Source organism: Schistocerca serialis, chromosome 7, assembly GCF_023864345.2.
Source record: "Schistocerca serialis cubense isolate TAMUIC-IGC-003099 chromosome 7, iqSchSeri2.2, whole genome shotgun sequence".
Classification (NCBI taxonomy): Eukaryota; Metazoa; Arthropoda; class Insecta; order Orthoptera; family Acrididae; genus Schistocerca; species Schistocerca serialis.
The window spans coordinates 328,096,656-328,111,601 of NC_064644.1; the positions used below are offsets into that span (position 1 = coordinate 328,096,656).

The 14,946-nt window shown below is 43.0% G+C and overlaps 1 non-coding gene across 1 annotated transcript; it reads left to right on the top strand.

The window, feature by feature from the left end:
- The first annotated feature begins 11,459 nt into the window (after nucleotides 1-11,459).
- Trnap-cgg (transfer RNA proline (anticodon CGG)) lies at nucleotides 11,460-11,534 on the top strand. Its single transcript has one exon. It is a non-coding gene; the product is annotated as a tRNA-Pro (tRNA).
- Nucleotides 11,535-14,946: the final 3,412 nt, after the last annotated feature.

Consider the following 14,946-nt stretch of genomic DNA (forward strand, 5'->3'; position numbering starts at 1 on the left):
CGCCTTGCTAGGTTGTAGCAAATGACGTAGCTGAAGGCTATGCTAAACTATCGTGTCGGCAAATGAGAGCGTATGTAGACAGTGAACCATCGCTAGCAAAGTCGACTGTACAACTGGGGCGAGTGCTAGGAAGTCTCTCTAGACTAGACCTGCCGTGTGGTGGCGCTCGGTTTGCAATCACTGATAGTGGCGACACGCGGGTCCGACGTATACTAACGGACCGCGGCCGATTTAAAGGCTACCACCTAGCAAGTGTGGTGTCTGGCGGTGACACCACATGAAGTTTTAAACGAAAGAAGGGATTATAAGTAAAACGAAATTAAAGCAAACTGAGGAACAGAAATAGTGAACGTAATTATCATGGACGAAAATTTAGGATGATGAAATGGAAGAAATTAAATCAATATTAACATATAAATATTTAAAATCACATGCAAAAAGATTCCGTGAAGCAGGCAGTAGAGGAAGAAAAAGGAATGCTACTGAAAAGTTAGTACAATGATTAAAATGATGTGAGAAAGTAATAGGAATAAAAAATACGTTTAAACCAATTAACTGAATAAAAATAGTCAGCAAAATTGTTTCGATAAAGATTTAAAAAAAAAAAAATGACAGAACTAGATAAGATTGGAACCCATAACCTCTTGCATAAACTTGTACTATGACCATTATGCTATGCAACCAGCCTACAAAATGCTTCTTTTCTTAAGCTGTAGAGCAGCAGGCGGAATTTCGAAACTTATTTTTTAGTCCATTTCTCCCAAACGAGGGTCCGCCAAGGTGAATGGGTGCAGGATGTGATACCTCGGGCTTAAACCTGCATCATGGTGTAGACGGTTTTAAAAAGTCATTTCCACCACTGGGGAGCTATCCTTGTCAGTTTGATAATTAAACTGGCTTGCTAATTAAATGAAAGGTTGCGACTGTAACAACTATTGTATCTGATGTCCAACGATGAACATTAAAAAATTATGTTATAACAGATATGCGTCTGTCGGTGATTTATCTCACGTGAGAACTCCTCAGAAGAAGTACTGTGATGCCTCGCACAAGAGAGACACGATATACGTTCATATTTAATTCTGAGGGTTTCTAGTTGTAGGAAAATTCAAAGGCAACTTTAATGGAAATTCTTAATAGTCATATGAAGTCTTAAAGAAGATAAATGGAAGTTTAATAAATCAGTGTTACTACGAACTGTGTGTGCTTGGAAGTAAAGTAATATCTATGACGTTAAATAGTAGTAACACGTCAGAATGTAATCACGTAATGAACTTTAAAAGAAGTTTTCTGAATCCGAAGGCTCATGTACCTATCCATAATTGCGGATTACCGTTAAAAGGTACCAAAGAACTGTTTCACGTGATTAAAAATTCAGTAATGCGAGTTATTCCGAGTCATCTGAATTGACTTCTTAACGGCAGTTTGGCACTTATAAAGAATGCAGAAAACGTATTAACAATTGCAAATATGAACCACCTTTGGCAGCATATTGAAATAATGGCAATGAAAATTTGTGCCAGACCAGAACTCGAACCAGGTTTTCCCGCTTAACACTAGCGGGAACTTTTTTTTTTACTGACTGGGGCTTTGAAGTCTGATCTCTTGCTTACTTCTTTTTTTTTAAAGCAGAGCGATCAGTTTCAAGCTTGTGGAGATCGGATGGACAGGGGTTAAAACCAGAGGCCTGGCCACGATGCCTTCCCCTTCCCAGGCCTGAACGCCCCTTCCAGTTTTATTTATATTTATTGTATTTTTTTGCTCTGAAACTTCAAAATTTGGGATATAATTTTAATACAAACTGTTTCTGTGACAGAGAAAGCATTGTAAACAATTTAAATGACATAAATAATCTCAACAGGAAATAAAATTTAATCCTGTTTACTTCATGCGACCTTTTCCATCACTCGAGTAAACTAGAAACAGCTAAGGAAAAGTAAGATAATGGAAATTGTTGCCGTTATACCACTTAAACAACGACCACACGGCCGAAATAATGACGGAAAACAAATCCTGCACGTCATCCCACTCGCTCTTCCCATTTTTGAATAATGGTCGTTGGTACCAGGTAGATTACCACTTCACCTCTTGTCAGTGTCCACTACGGGCGTCGTCCTCTATGCGGTGCTCCCCAGCTGTGAGGGGGTTTAAAAAGACACTGCGTAAATACTTTGTGAAGAGTTGTTGGAATCAAGGAGCCTGCTTAAATGTGCTATGATTATCTTGGAGATATTGCCAATAGTCTGGAAACTTCTGTTCATTTAGGAATAAGTAGTAAATGGACTTTCTGTTAAACCTTGTAAGAGCGTGACTCTTTGAGGTCAGGAAGTATCCTCCAGGCAAAGGGTGAGCTGGGGTTAATCGTGTGAAGCGGGGTGTGAAGACAACAGTTGGGGTTCCACTGTACCAACATCCACACGTCAAACACAGCTCCACAGGTTAAACGGTGTTTACCAGCGTCTGGGAGGTGGCATTCTGGGCAGAGGAGAGAATCAGTGAGCCCAATAGCTTGAAGCCTGTGTATCGTCACTTGTTTTTGGCTGACCTCATGTTAGTACATTGCTCGTACATATGTAAGGAGGAGAGGCTATTGTGTGGCCTGACTTCTACTCTCAATCACATTGCGAGAGATCGATCTCGGCAGCAAATGATAAATGTCTCTCGCCTTCGGAATTCGAGTAGTGCGGAGATCGGAATGCACGTAACCACAGTCGAGTGTGAATGCAAAGATTTGGAAAAGAGAAGGAGCAATGTGCACAATCGTAACATGTTTTTACCCTCTACAGCTCTCTCTAGTACCATGGAAGTTATTCTCTAATGTTTTAACAGATATCCTATCATCCTGCCCTTTCTTCTTGCAAGTGTTATCCATATACTCCTTTCCTCTCCCATTCTACGGAAAACCGTCTCATTACTTGCCTTATCAGTCCACCTATTTTTTGATATTCTTCTGTAGCGCCACAGTTCAAATGGTTCGACTCTTTTCTGCTTCGGAATTCCCACAGTCTTTGTTTCACTATCGTGAAATGCTGTTCTGTAAGCGTACAGTCTCACAAATTTCTTTCTCAAATTAAGGCCTGTGTTTGATACCAGTAGACTTCTCCCGCCCAGGAATGACCTTTGAAAATGTTAGTCTGCTTTTTATGTCCTTCTTGCTCCGTCCATCATGAGTTATTTTGCTGCCTAGGTAACAGAATTGCTTAACTTCATGTACTTCGTTACAGAATAGATTACAGAATCGCCTTACTTGCAATCGCTTGCTGTGATAGAATAGGATTCCGGATGGTACTTGTCGTGGAAGCTCCGGATGGCACTTGCCGTAGAAGCAACTCAAACATAAATTCGCAGCGCACCAGGCACGTTTAATGATTGTTGCTGCCTTGCTGGGTCACGGATTTTTCAGAAGCGATATCGGAAAGCATAGTTCGCATGAATTAAAAAAAAAAAAAAAATGTTCTTTTTTTCAATCAACGTCGATGTGAACCAAACGTATTTGATCATTCCTGTGTAACGATATGCACTAAACTCATGCAGAATCAAATAATATATTTTTGTGGAATGTACCATCAAAACGATTTCTCTTTAGTCTTTTTCAAGTCGTGAGCATTATGAACTTTTTTGGTGAACATTTTAACCTGCTTGTAGAAACAAACATAAGAAGTGGTACGTGGCCCTTTGAATACGACCTTGCACAATCCATACCACAACTATTATCAGGACGGGAAACGGGATGGCGAATCATGGTTGGTAGTCTACTTTAAATTGCACATACTTAATTTATTAACATAAGGTTTCTGCAGATCATTCCCCACAATCTTCACTACAACCAGCGGTTACTTCGTGTAAGTTCTTATTGAAACAAAACAAGTATAACCATAAAATGCATGAAATACATGTAAAGGAGTTCAGAAACAACTAGCAAACAGTATTGCCGTGGCTTCGCCACACTTAACAGAAGCTTACAACTAGCAGTACAGTTCCTATCGGACTGGGCCATCCATTTAACTGCATTTAAATACTACACGGCCCAAACAACACTTAAATATTACGTGGTTAACCACAATTCACTAGAACGGATACGTAACAGAAGCAAGAAAGATTGTCATGAAACAAACCCAGATTACACTTACTTGCAGGTCTATTTGTTTAAACATCAGAAAATCACAAATTACAAAAAGCGTTTTACCCGCCTTGGCGGAAGGGAAAGATATACTAATCCTTTTGTATGGGGTCTTCACCCAAAGCAATCTGGCCGTGGCAGGGTTACGTAAACACAGCAGGAACTAGGCTGCGGGTTACACCTCACTCCCCGCTTTGGCGCTTACAGCAGATTTTGACAAAGACAGGACAATTGCAACTCTCTGAAACACACACACAAAATACAGGGCAGAATCCTTGCAACAGACATACGTGCAGCAGTCTACAAAATGTTCCGTCCACAGCAGCCACTGCCCTTTAAACTGAAACCACTTAAGGACGGTTCACCAATAGTAATAATACCACTTAGGTGCAGTTTTCAATCACATAATACAGTTATAACTAAGACTTCACTGCGAAGGCAACATTTAACCAGCTCACAAGGAGCTCATCCACATACTTGTCAATTAACGGCTGTGTAAGTTCCACAATCACCTAGCGAGTGAAACGGCTCTCAACGCGTCGCTCAGCCACATGTACTAACGGTCAACTTACTTTATGTTTGCTCACAGCACAACTCAGCGGCTCAAACAGCTTAACCACATTGCTTCAGGGACCTTTCCCTTGATAGAGGACACGAAACTTGGATCTCCGAGCTGCCCCAAAACGCAGACTTGCCGACCAATACAATTGCGCGGTATCTCACACTGATAGCGATCATCCGGTCGTAGTCGACACTCCTTTCTCCGGAGACGTCCAACGTCTATGTTTTCCTTTTGGAACCTAACGGCCGACTCGAAGCCCGCCAACCCGGGAGAAAGCCACACGATATGCAAATATCTCATATACCCTCCAAAATCGATAGCAACGATATAGTGAGCGCACCCCGTGCTGGCGCCAGTCCGCCCTGGCTCAAGAAAGAACATTTCTGTGGGATAATTTTGGAATAACTTTGCATGACATACGCGGAGATGACAAAGGTCGGGAGACAGAGATATGCACATGTACATATGGCGGTAGTATCGCGTGCAAAAGGTATGAAAACGCAACGCATTGGCGGAGCTGTCATTTGTACTCAGGTGATTCGTGTGAAAAGGTTTCCGAGGTGCCTACGGCCGCGCGACTGGAATTAACAAACTTTGTACGCGGAATGGTATTTGGCGGTAGACGCATGGAACATTCAATTTCGTAAATCGTTGTTGTTGTTGTGGTCTTCAGTCCTGAGACTGGTTTGATGCAGCTCTCCATGCTACTCTATCCTGTGCAAGCTTCTTCATCTCCCAGTACCTACTGCAACCTACATCCTTCTGAATCTGCTTAGTGTATTCATCTCTTGGTCTCCCTCTACGATTTTTACCCTCCACGCTGCCCTCCAATGCTAAATTTGTGATCCATTGATGCCTCAAAACATGTCCTACCAACCGATCCCTTCTTCTAGTCAAGTTGTGCCATAAACTTCTCTTCTCCCCAATCCTATTCAATACCTCCTCATTAGTTACGTGATCTACCCACCTTATCTTCAGCATTCTTCTGTAGCACCACATTTCGAAAGCTTCTATTCTCTTCTTGTCCAAACTGGTTATCGTCCATGTCTCACTTCCATACATGGCTACACTCCATACAAATACTTTCAGAAACGACTTCCTGACACTTAAATCTATACTCGATGTTAACAAATTTCTCTTCTTCAGAAACGATTTCCTTGCCATTGCCAGTCTACATTTTATATCCTCTCTACTTCGACCATCATCAGTTATTTTACTCCCTAAATAGCAAAACTCCTTTACTACTTTAAGTGTCTCATTTCCTAATCTAATCCCCTCAGCATCACCCGATTTAATTTGACTACATTCCATTATCTTCGTCTTGCTTTTGTTGATGTTCATCTTATATCCTCCTTTCAAGACACTGTCCATTCCGTTCAACTGCTCTTCCAAGTCCTTTGCTGTCTCTGACAGAATTACAATGTCATCGGCGAACCTCAAAGTTTTTACTTCTTCTCCATGAATTTTAATACCTACTCCGAATTTTTCTTTTGTTTCCTTTACTGCTTGCTCAATATGCAGATTGAATAACATCGGGGAGAGGCTACAACCCTGTCTCACTCCTTTCCCAACCACTGCTTCCCTTTCATGCCCCTCGACTCTTATAACTGCCATCTGGTTTCTGTACAAATTGTAAATAGCCTTTCGCTCCCTGTATTTTACCCCTGCCACCTTCAGAATTTGAAAGAGAGTATTCCAGTTAACGTTGTCAAAAGCTTTCTCTAAGTCTACAAATGCTAGAAACGTAGGTTTGCCTTTTCTTAATCTTTCTTCTAAGATAAGTCGTAAGGTTAGTATTGCCTCACGTGTTCCAACATTTCTACGGAATCCAAACTGATCTTCCCCGAGGTCCGCTTCTACCAGTTTTTCCATTCATCTGTAAAGAATGCGCGTTAATATTTTGCAGCTGTGACTTATTAAACTGATAGTTCGGTAATTTTCACATCTGTCAACACCTGCTTTCTTTGGGATTGGAATTATTATATTCTTCTTGAAGTCTGTCTCATACATCTTGCTCACCAGATGGTAGAGTTTTGTCATGACTGGCTCTCCCAAGGCCATCAGTAGTTCTAATGGAATGTTGTCTACTCCCGGGGCCTTGTTTCGACTCAGGTCTTTCAGTGCTCTGTCAAACTCTTCACGCAGTATCTTATCTCCCATTTCATCTTCATCTACATCCTCTTCCATTTCCATAATATTGTCCTCAAGCACATCGCCCTTGTATAAACCCTCTATATACTCCTTCCACCTTTCTGCCTTCCCTTCTTTGCTTAGAACTGGGTTGCCATCTGAGGTCTGAAACTCAATATTCCGAGATCCATAGTGTCAAGAGTGTGCTGGGGATACCAATGAACAGGAATTACCTATGACCACGGACACCGCAGTGGCCGACGTTCGCTCAACGACCGGGAGTAGCTGTGTTTGCGTAGTGTTGTCAGTGGTAACAGACAAACAAAACTGCGTGAAGTAACAGCTGAAATCAATGTGGGACATACAACGAACATATCCGTTAGTACAGTGCTGCGAAATTTGGCGTTAATGGGCTATGGCAGCAGGCGACCGACGTGAGTGCCTTTACTAACAGCACGACATAGTCTGCAACGCCTCTCCTGGGCTCGTGACGATATTGATTGCGTCCTAGACGACTGGAAAACGGTGGCCTGGTCAGGCAACTCCCGATTTCAGTTGGCAATAGTTAATGGTAGTGTTCAAGTGTGGTGCAGATCTCACAAAGCCATGGACCCAGGGTGTCAACAAGGCATTGTTCAAGCTGGTGGTAGTTCCATAGCGGTGTGGGCTGTGTTAGTATGGAATGGACTGGCTCCTCTGAATGTTATGCTACTTGGAGCCCATTTGCAGCCAGTCATGGATATCATGTTCCCTAACAATGATGGAGTTTCTGTGGATAACAATGGGCCATATCACCGGGCCACAGTTGTTAGTGATTGATTTTAAGAAAGCTGTGGACAATGCTAGCGAATTATTTGGACACGCAGATCAGCCAACATGAATACCATCGAACATTTGTGGAACATAATCGAGCGGTCATTTCGCGCACAAAGTCCTTCAACGGCGGCACTTTCGGAATTTTGGACGGCCACAGAGGAAGCATGGCTGAATATTTCTGCAGGGGGACTTTCCTGTCGAAGAGCAGAGCTACACTGGGCAAAAGGAGGTCCGACACGATATTGGGAGGTATCCCATGATTTTTGTTCACCTCAGTGTATATTATTAAATGATAGTCTGCAAGAATAAAGGAAAAATAGGACACCATCAGGATTTGAACCCATTCTACAAGCGTGGCAGCCGCCAACCGTATCCGCTACGCTACGAGCGCCAGGTCGTGATTCACGTTACAGGTATAGTACGCTGTACATATAAAACTTCAGCACTGATTTTATCGGAAACTAGAGGCCGTTTCATGATAAGCGGTTAGCCAGATAATCAGGACAGGTCCCTCTAGAACATACCAATGGACTATGCCGGCATCTGATATGGCTCCCCTGTTTCTCTCCGGCCCATTATTAAGCGTGAACTGTGTGCATATTACGTATGAATGACTGTGACGAGTTTGTACGCGTATTGTACTGCTGTGTTTGCGTTACTGCAAGTAACCATTGCATCAAAGGAAAGTGAAAATGGTGTTGTCGTAACATCTATACCGAATCTGTGACTGAATTAGCTTCTCTCTTGGCCAGAGAGTTCTTTGATTAATGAGAAAAGGAAATGGAATTGATTCACTCTCATAAAATATCACTTACAACAAACTAAAGTGCAGCACGTGTTCGGCTGTTGACGCGCGATATCGTAAGTACCACGGCCAGAGGAAATCAGGTTGATCTCTTGTTTCTAGAATATCGAAACGCTTTTGATTCAGTAGCACATCAACATTTCTAAAACATACACACTCCTATGGATACTTAAGTATAATTAGCGGCGGAGTCGAAAAATCCTGACATGCAGGACGTATGGCGTAATCTTGGATGAGGAGTCATCTAAGGACAGTGAAGTAATGTCTGGTGTACCATTTCGGAGTGTGATTACATCATTACTGCTCAGGGTACCCATAAATTTCCGCTTTCATTTAAAAAAATTGTAACTTAGGGATAGAGCATTGTGATTTGTTGTAATACGCTTTGCAGTTCTTACAGTATTGTTTTCTCTTATGCCAGACATTCAATGTATGCCCCACTCGTTCTCCTTAGAGTATCAAGACGTAATTCGAATTCTGCCCATGTACGAGTCAGCACTGCAGCATCGACAATTCTCATTGCTTCATTGATTCGTGCCCGAAATGTAGCAATATCACTGACTCGTGTTGTGCACACGAGATCCTTGACGTAACCACACAAAAAACACTCTAGTTGCGTGACATCTGGAGAGCGGGAGCTGCAATGGTATGGGAGCATCAAGATCTATCCCTCTCTCAGGAGGTGTCATAATATGGAACATCTACAGCTGTCCTTTCGATGTTATTTATTGTACGGCTACCAGTTTCGGTGATTCAATGCACCATGTTCATATCTTAACTGACGCTGAGGGGATAACTTCAAGCGTATATACGATTCCATCACTGGACAACATCTATGAACTGGTTTCCTTCAGTGTACTCTTTCCACCTATCCGCTCTCTCCTCTGCTTTTAGCAGTAGAGCTCCCATTGCTCTCTTAATGTTACCAGCCGTGCTTTTAATTTCACCGAAGATTATTTTGACTTTCTTATATGCTGAGTTTGTCCTCCCAACAATCATTTCGTTTTCGGTTTCTTCACATTTTTGCTGCAACCATTTCACCCAAGCTTCCCTGCATTTTCTATTTATTTCATTCCTAAGTGACTTGTACTTCTGTATTCTTGAATTTCCCGGAACTTTTTTGCACTTCCTTCTTGTATCGATCAACTGAAGAATTTCTTCTGTTATCCTAGGTTTTGTTCCCAGTTTTCTTTTTTGTACATATATTTTTCCATCCAACTTCCGTGACGACCCCTTTTAGGGATGTCCATTCCTCTTAAAGCTAACTGCCTACTGAGCAATTATCACAGAATCTATAGCCTCAGAGGACTCTTCATTCCTCCCACATCAAACTTCTTTGCGCACTGATTCTTCATGACTAGTCTCTTAAACTTCTGCCTACTCTTCATCGCTACTAAACTGTGGTCTGAGTCTATATCTGCTCCTGGATTCGAATTACATTCCAGTATATGATTTTGAAATTTCTGTCCGATCATGATTTAATCAAATAGAAATCTCCCGGCGTTTTCAAGTACACCTCCTCCTCTTGTTACTCTGGAACAATGTATTCGCTGTCACTAGCATAAATTTATTGCAGAACTCAATTAGACTTTCTTCTGTCTCATTCCAGTTACCAAACCCATATTCTTCCGTAAAGTTTTTTCTACTCCTTCTCCTACAACTACGTTCCAATCCCCGTGGGTATTAGATTTTCCTCTCCTTTTACGTACTGAATTATCTGCTCAGTATCCTGATATACCTTTTCTATCTCTTCATCTTCGGCTTGCGATGTCGACATGTATACCTGACTGTCGCTGTCAATGTTGGTCTGTTGTCGATTCTGAGAATAGCCCGTTCACTGAACTGATCACCGTAACTCAATCTCTGCTCTACCTTCCTGTTCATAACTCATCCATTATACTATTTTCTATTGCTGTTGCTATTATCCTGTAATCGTCTGACGGGAAATCATAGTCATCTTTCCCTTTCCACTCACTGATCCCCACTATATTTAGATTGAGCCTTAGCATTTCCTTTTTCTGATTTCCTAGCCTTCCTATCAGAATCAAACTTCTGATATTCCATGCACCGAATCGTAAACTTTATCGTTCCTTTTGTTATTTGATTTTTATCTCAAGGTGACCTCCCCATTGACAGTGCCCTTCTGAAGATCCGAATGTGGGATTAGTGCAGAATCTGTTGGCAATGGAGGGATCATCATAACACTTTTTCAATTACAGGCCACATGTCCTGTGGATACACTTTATGTGCCTTTAATTCTGTGGTTTCCATTGTCTTCTGCAGCCTCATGTCGTAGATCATCGCTGATTCTTCTGCCATTAGGGCCATTTCCCACATCAAGGGCAAGAGACTGCCCTGAATCTGTTTTCGCTCCCCCGCCCTCTTTGGCAATGTCGTTGGCTGATCGAGGGTGCCTTCTTATGCCGGAAGTCTTCGGCCGCCATAATTGACGATTTTTATTCAAAATTTAAGCGATGGAGGAGTTCTAACGCGGGCTAGAGAATGTTTTGAAACTTCCTGGCAGATTAAAACTGTGTACCCGACCGAGACTCGAACTCGGGACCTTTGCCTTTCGCGGGCAAGTGCTCTACCAACTGAGCTACCGAAGCACGACTCACGCCCGGTACTCACAGCTTTACTTCTGCCAGTACCTCGTCTCCTACCTTCCAAACTTTACAGAAGCTCTCCTGCGAACCTTGCAGAACTAGCACTCCTGAAAGAAAGGATATTGCGGAGACATGGCTTAGCCACAGCCTGGGGGATGTTTCCAGAATGAGATTTTCACTCTGCAGCGGAGTGTGCGCTGATATGAAACTTCCTGGCAGATTAAAACTGTGTGCCCGACCGAGACTCGAACTCGGGACCTTTGCCTTTCGCGGGCAAGTGCTCTACCAACTGAGCTACCGAAGCACGACTCACGCCCGGTACTCACAGCTTTACTTCTGCCAGTACCTCGTCTCCTACCTTCCAAACTTTACAGAAGCTCTCCTGGCAGAAGTAAAGCTGTGAGTACCGGGCGTGAGTCGTGCTTCGGTAGCTCAGTTGGTAGAGCACTTGCCCGCGGAAGGCAAAGGTCCCGAGTTCGAGTCTCGGTCGGGCACACAGTTTTAATCTGCCAGGAAGTTTCATATCAGCGCACACTCCGCTGCAGAGTGAAAATCTCATTCTAGAGAATGTTTTGATTACTAATTAAAGACGCTACCCCTAGATCAACGTTCTCTCTTTTTTTCATGGTACTGGGCTCAAACATGACTGACATCCTTGCTGAACCAGCTGACGTGAATCTAATAGTACCTACAGCCGTAGCTGCATATTCCGGGCTCTGACTGCTGCTGTTAATGGCAGACGCCGCCACAGCACCCTCAGCAGCGACTGCTTCCGCTCTCCGACCTACTTGGGGGAAGCAATGACCAAGGTCCGACACAGACCTCCCTTCGAGTAAATTCTATGTAATGGAAAAATGCAGCAGTGCGACCACTTCCGCATAAACAGCATCCTGACAGCAGTATTTATACCCAATATACCCGGGTAGCCATCACCTGGTAGCTGGGCTACGTTATGACACCCATGGCAGACGCTGCCATGTAATCGCAGCTATGAGGCACCTGCCAACACCGTCACCGGGTTTCGAATCCTCGACTGTTGCATAACTGCTCAGGCCTTTTCCAACCGTTACGCACTGCCGCCACCGTGGGTCTACTCACCGGCATCCAGCCATCTTACAAGTTTCTGGGACTTGAAATAAGTTCTCCCCAGCCCTGCATCGCTGGGTCTTGGCGCAGCTATTTTCCGGAGCAGAGTTCAGGGCACTGGGTTTGCCCTAAAGTGACGTGGCCACCTTCGCCAGGACAACGGCAGACGCCTCGGCCGGATCTGATACTTGCTCAGCTATACGAAACGCCCATGGGGGATGATGCAGCATCAGCGGACTCTTGGTATGCACTGCCGCTGACAACGGCCTGCGAGGACAGTTGCGTTGGCAGACACTGCGGCGGGGTACTTGTCGCACTCGCCGAAGTTCCAGAGATCAACAGCTGTGGCCAACAAGACGGAACGACTTTAAATAAGCCATACTAGTATTATAAATGCGAAAGTAACTCTGTCTCATGCCTTCACGAATAAACCGCTGAACTGATTCTGATAAAATTTGTTATGGAGGAAGAACATAGGCTACTTTAGAAAGTGTGTAGTACAACATATTTATTGATTTTAATAATATACCGCGAAATATGGTACAATAATTAGTTTTTGAATAAGCTACTTACTCTTTGACTTTTGAACTTCATCATATTTCTGAAAGTCTTTTATTGTTTGATATGTTCTCCATAATACGACTCAACGGAATAATTACAACATTTATACAATCGTCTGTGTGTTTAATTCATATTTCCATATTAATATCAGTCACAAACAAGTCACTGCTGCTGAGTGTTGTGTGTCTCTTACAACTTCTTTTTGTATTAAAATTTGCGTTCATAAAGCGTTGTCATGCGGTGAGTGTTACTGTTTCATGGTCTTCGGTTCCCCAGTTCAAATTACACAGACGTCGGCTTTTTCCGCTCATGTCTGAATGTGTGCGTTATCCTCATCGTCATTTTATCATCATCTACGTGCAAGTCATCGAAATAGCGTTGAATAAAACGACTCGCACCAAGCTTTCGAACCTCTCAACCGGTGAAATGCGAATGCCCCTCTGTTACATTTACGTGATAAAACTGCTGAACCGATATTTCGCGTGAGATAGCTTCAGCCCTAATGATGAAGATAGCCTATTTTACAAAGTGTGTAGTAACACAAGATATTTATTGATTTGAAGAATATTACACAAATCAAGGAAAAATATTTACTCTTTGAGAAATCTATTTAGTCTTTCACTTTTGAACTTTACCACATTTGTGAAAAAACATTTATTGTTTGATATGTTCTACGTAATTTGATTCAACATAATCAATACAATGCTTACGAAACCCTCAACGTGTTTAATCCATACTTACGTACAAACACCAGTATTATTAATGGCGAAAGTAACTCACTCCGTTACGTTTTCCGGACTCTACGGCTGACCCGATTCCGATGGTATTTGGTATGCAGATAGCCTGAACCCAGAGGAATACCACACATTGCTTTAGAAAGTTGTGTCTTCTTGAGTATTATTAACATTTTAGTATGGTATACATGAGCGGTATGCAGACTACTCTTGCGCGATGGTCGGCGCCTGTCAGTGTCTATAGATTATTCCGTGACAGCGCAAATCCAGTGTTATTTTGCGCGTGCTTTATGATATTGCGTTCCGACACCCACCTGGCATAGTTCTAGAGTTTTTGTGGAGGTAGAACAATAAAACTGGAGGGTAAGCCCGAGGACCGTATTTAAAACTATTACTATAAGCCTGGCAAACGTAAGTCTGAATTAGCGCGTAGTTGTAAGGGGCCTCGAGCTGCGAAAGTTACTCGAATTCAGCGAAACTCAGAGCAATGCCATGTCCCCCGGAACTTGAATACAGAACGTCAGGTGGCCTTAAGAGCTACAGAGACTTTACAACGGTCACAATACCGTCGCATCTTAGACGCTGAGCGTCAAGCGTCTCTTACAGCTTCCAAGTCGGTTGAAGACTCACAATGACTACGTATTTAAAGTCTGTACGACAAACAGAGAGTCATACCTTTTCATTTGGAACGTTGGACGCTTTCGGTGAGGCTGAATTTGGTTATGATATATTAACGGACTTCGTTAACCACAAACTAGTCATCATAATGGGATGGATCAAAAATGTAGGTACCATTCCTGATTAAAATGGAAGGGAGGAACGTTTGTTGTGTGTTGCTCTGGTGGAAAAGTTTCACATCCAGTACCAGATGAGCCAGAGAAATCCCTAAAAACTCTGCTTCTGCACGAATGTAATGAGTCGAGGCATTTTTTAAATATAATTAGAAAATATAACGCAAGCTTTCTGATGCGGATTACAGTAAAATAACGGAACCATATTCATTACGTACCTACATAACGCCACTGCATACATATTTTATTCATACGTCTCTACACCACTATATATGCAGTCATCTTGTTACATTACTAACTTACACACCATTACTCAACATAACAAAACTATGATATGCGACCGAGGCAGCGGGTTATAATACACAATAAAGGCCATGGGCATCCACAAGCTACCTTCTTTTGCTACTCCCACATTCATGTCGCCCACTCCAAGCCAGAAACCACGTCAGACTGCCTAACTAAAGGTCTGAGACGTGCGCTGCGAAGCGGCCGCCTCCGTCCACTTCTACGGGGATCATCAGGCGACAGGCAAATCTTGTTCTCGTGGGGGAAGAGCATACGATGGCAGTGATCCAGATTCCATTTCAGATGTCGCTTTGCTGACATATTTCGCGTTCCATCGCGCTGCTGCTCCTCGTGATGGAACCTTAGAGTCCAGTCTGCAGCATGAGGCGGTTGAAATGACCCTTGCTGACAGAGTAAACAGTACAGAAAAGCCGCGTTGTAGCACAGTCT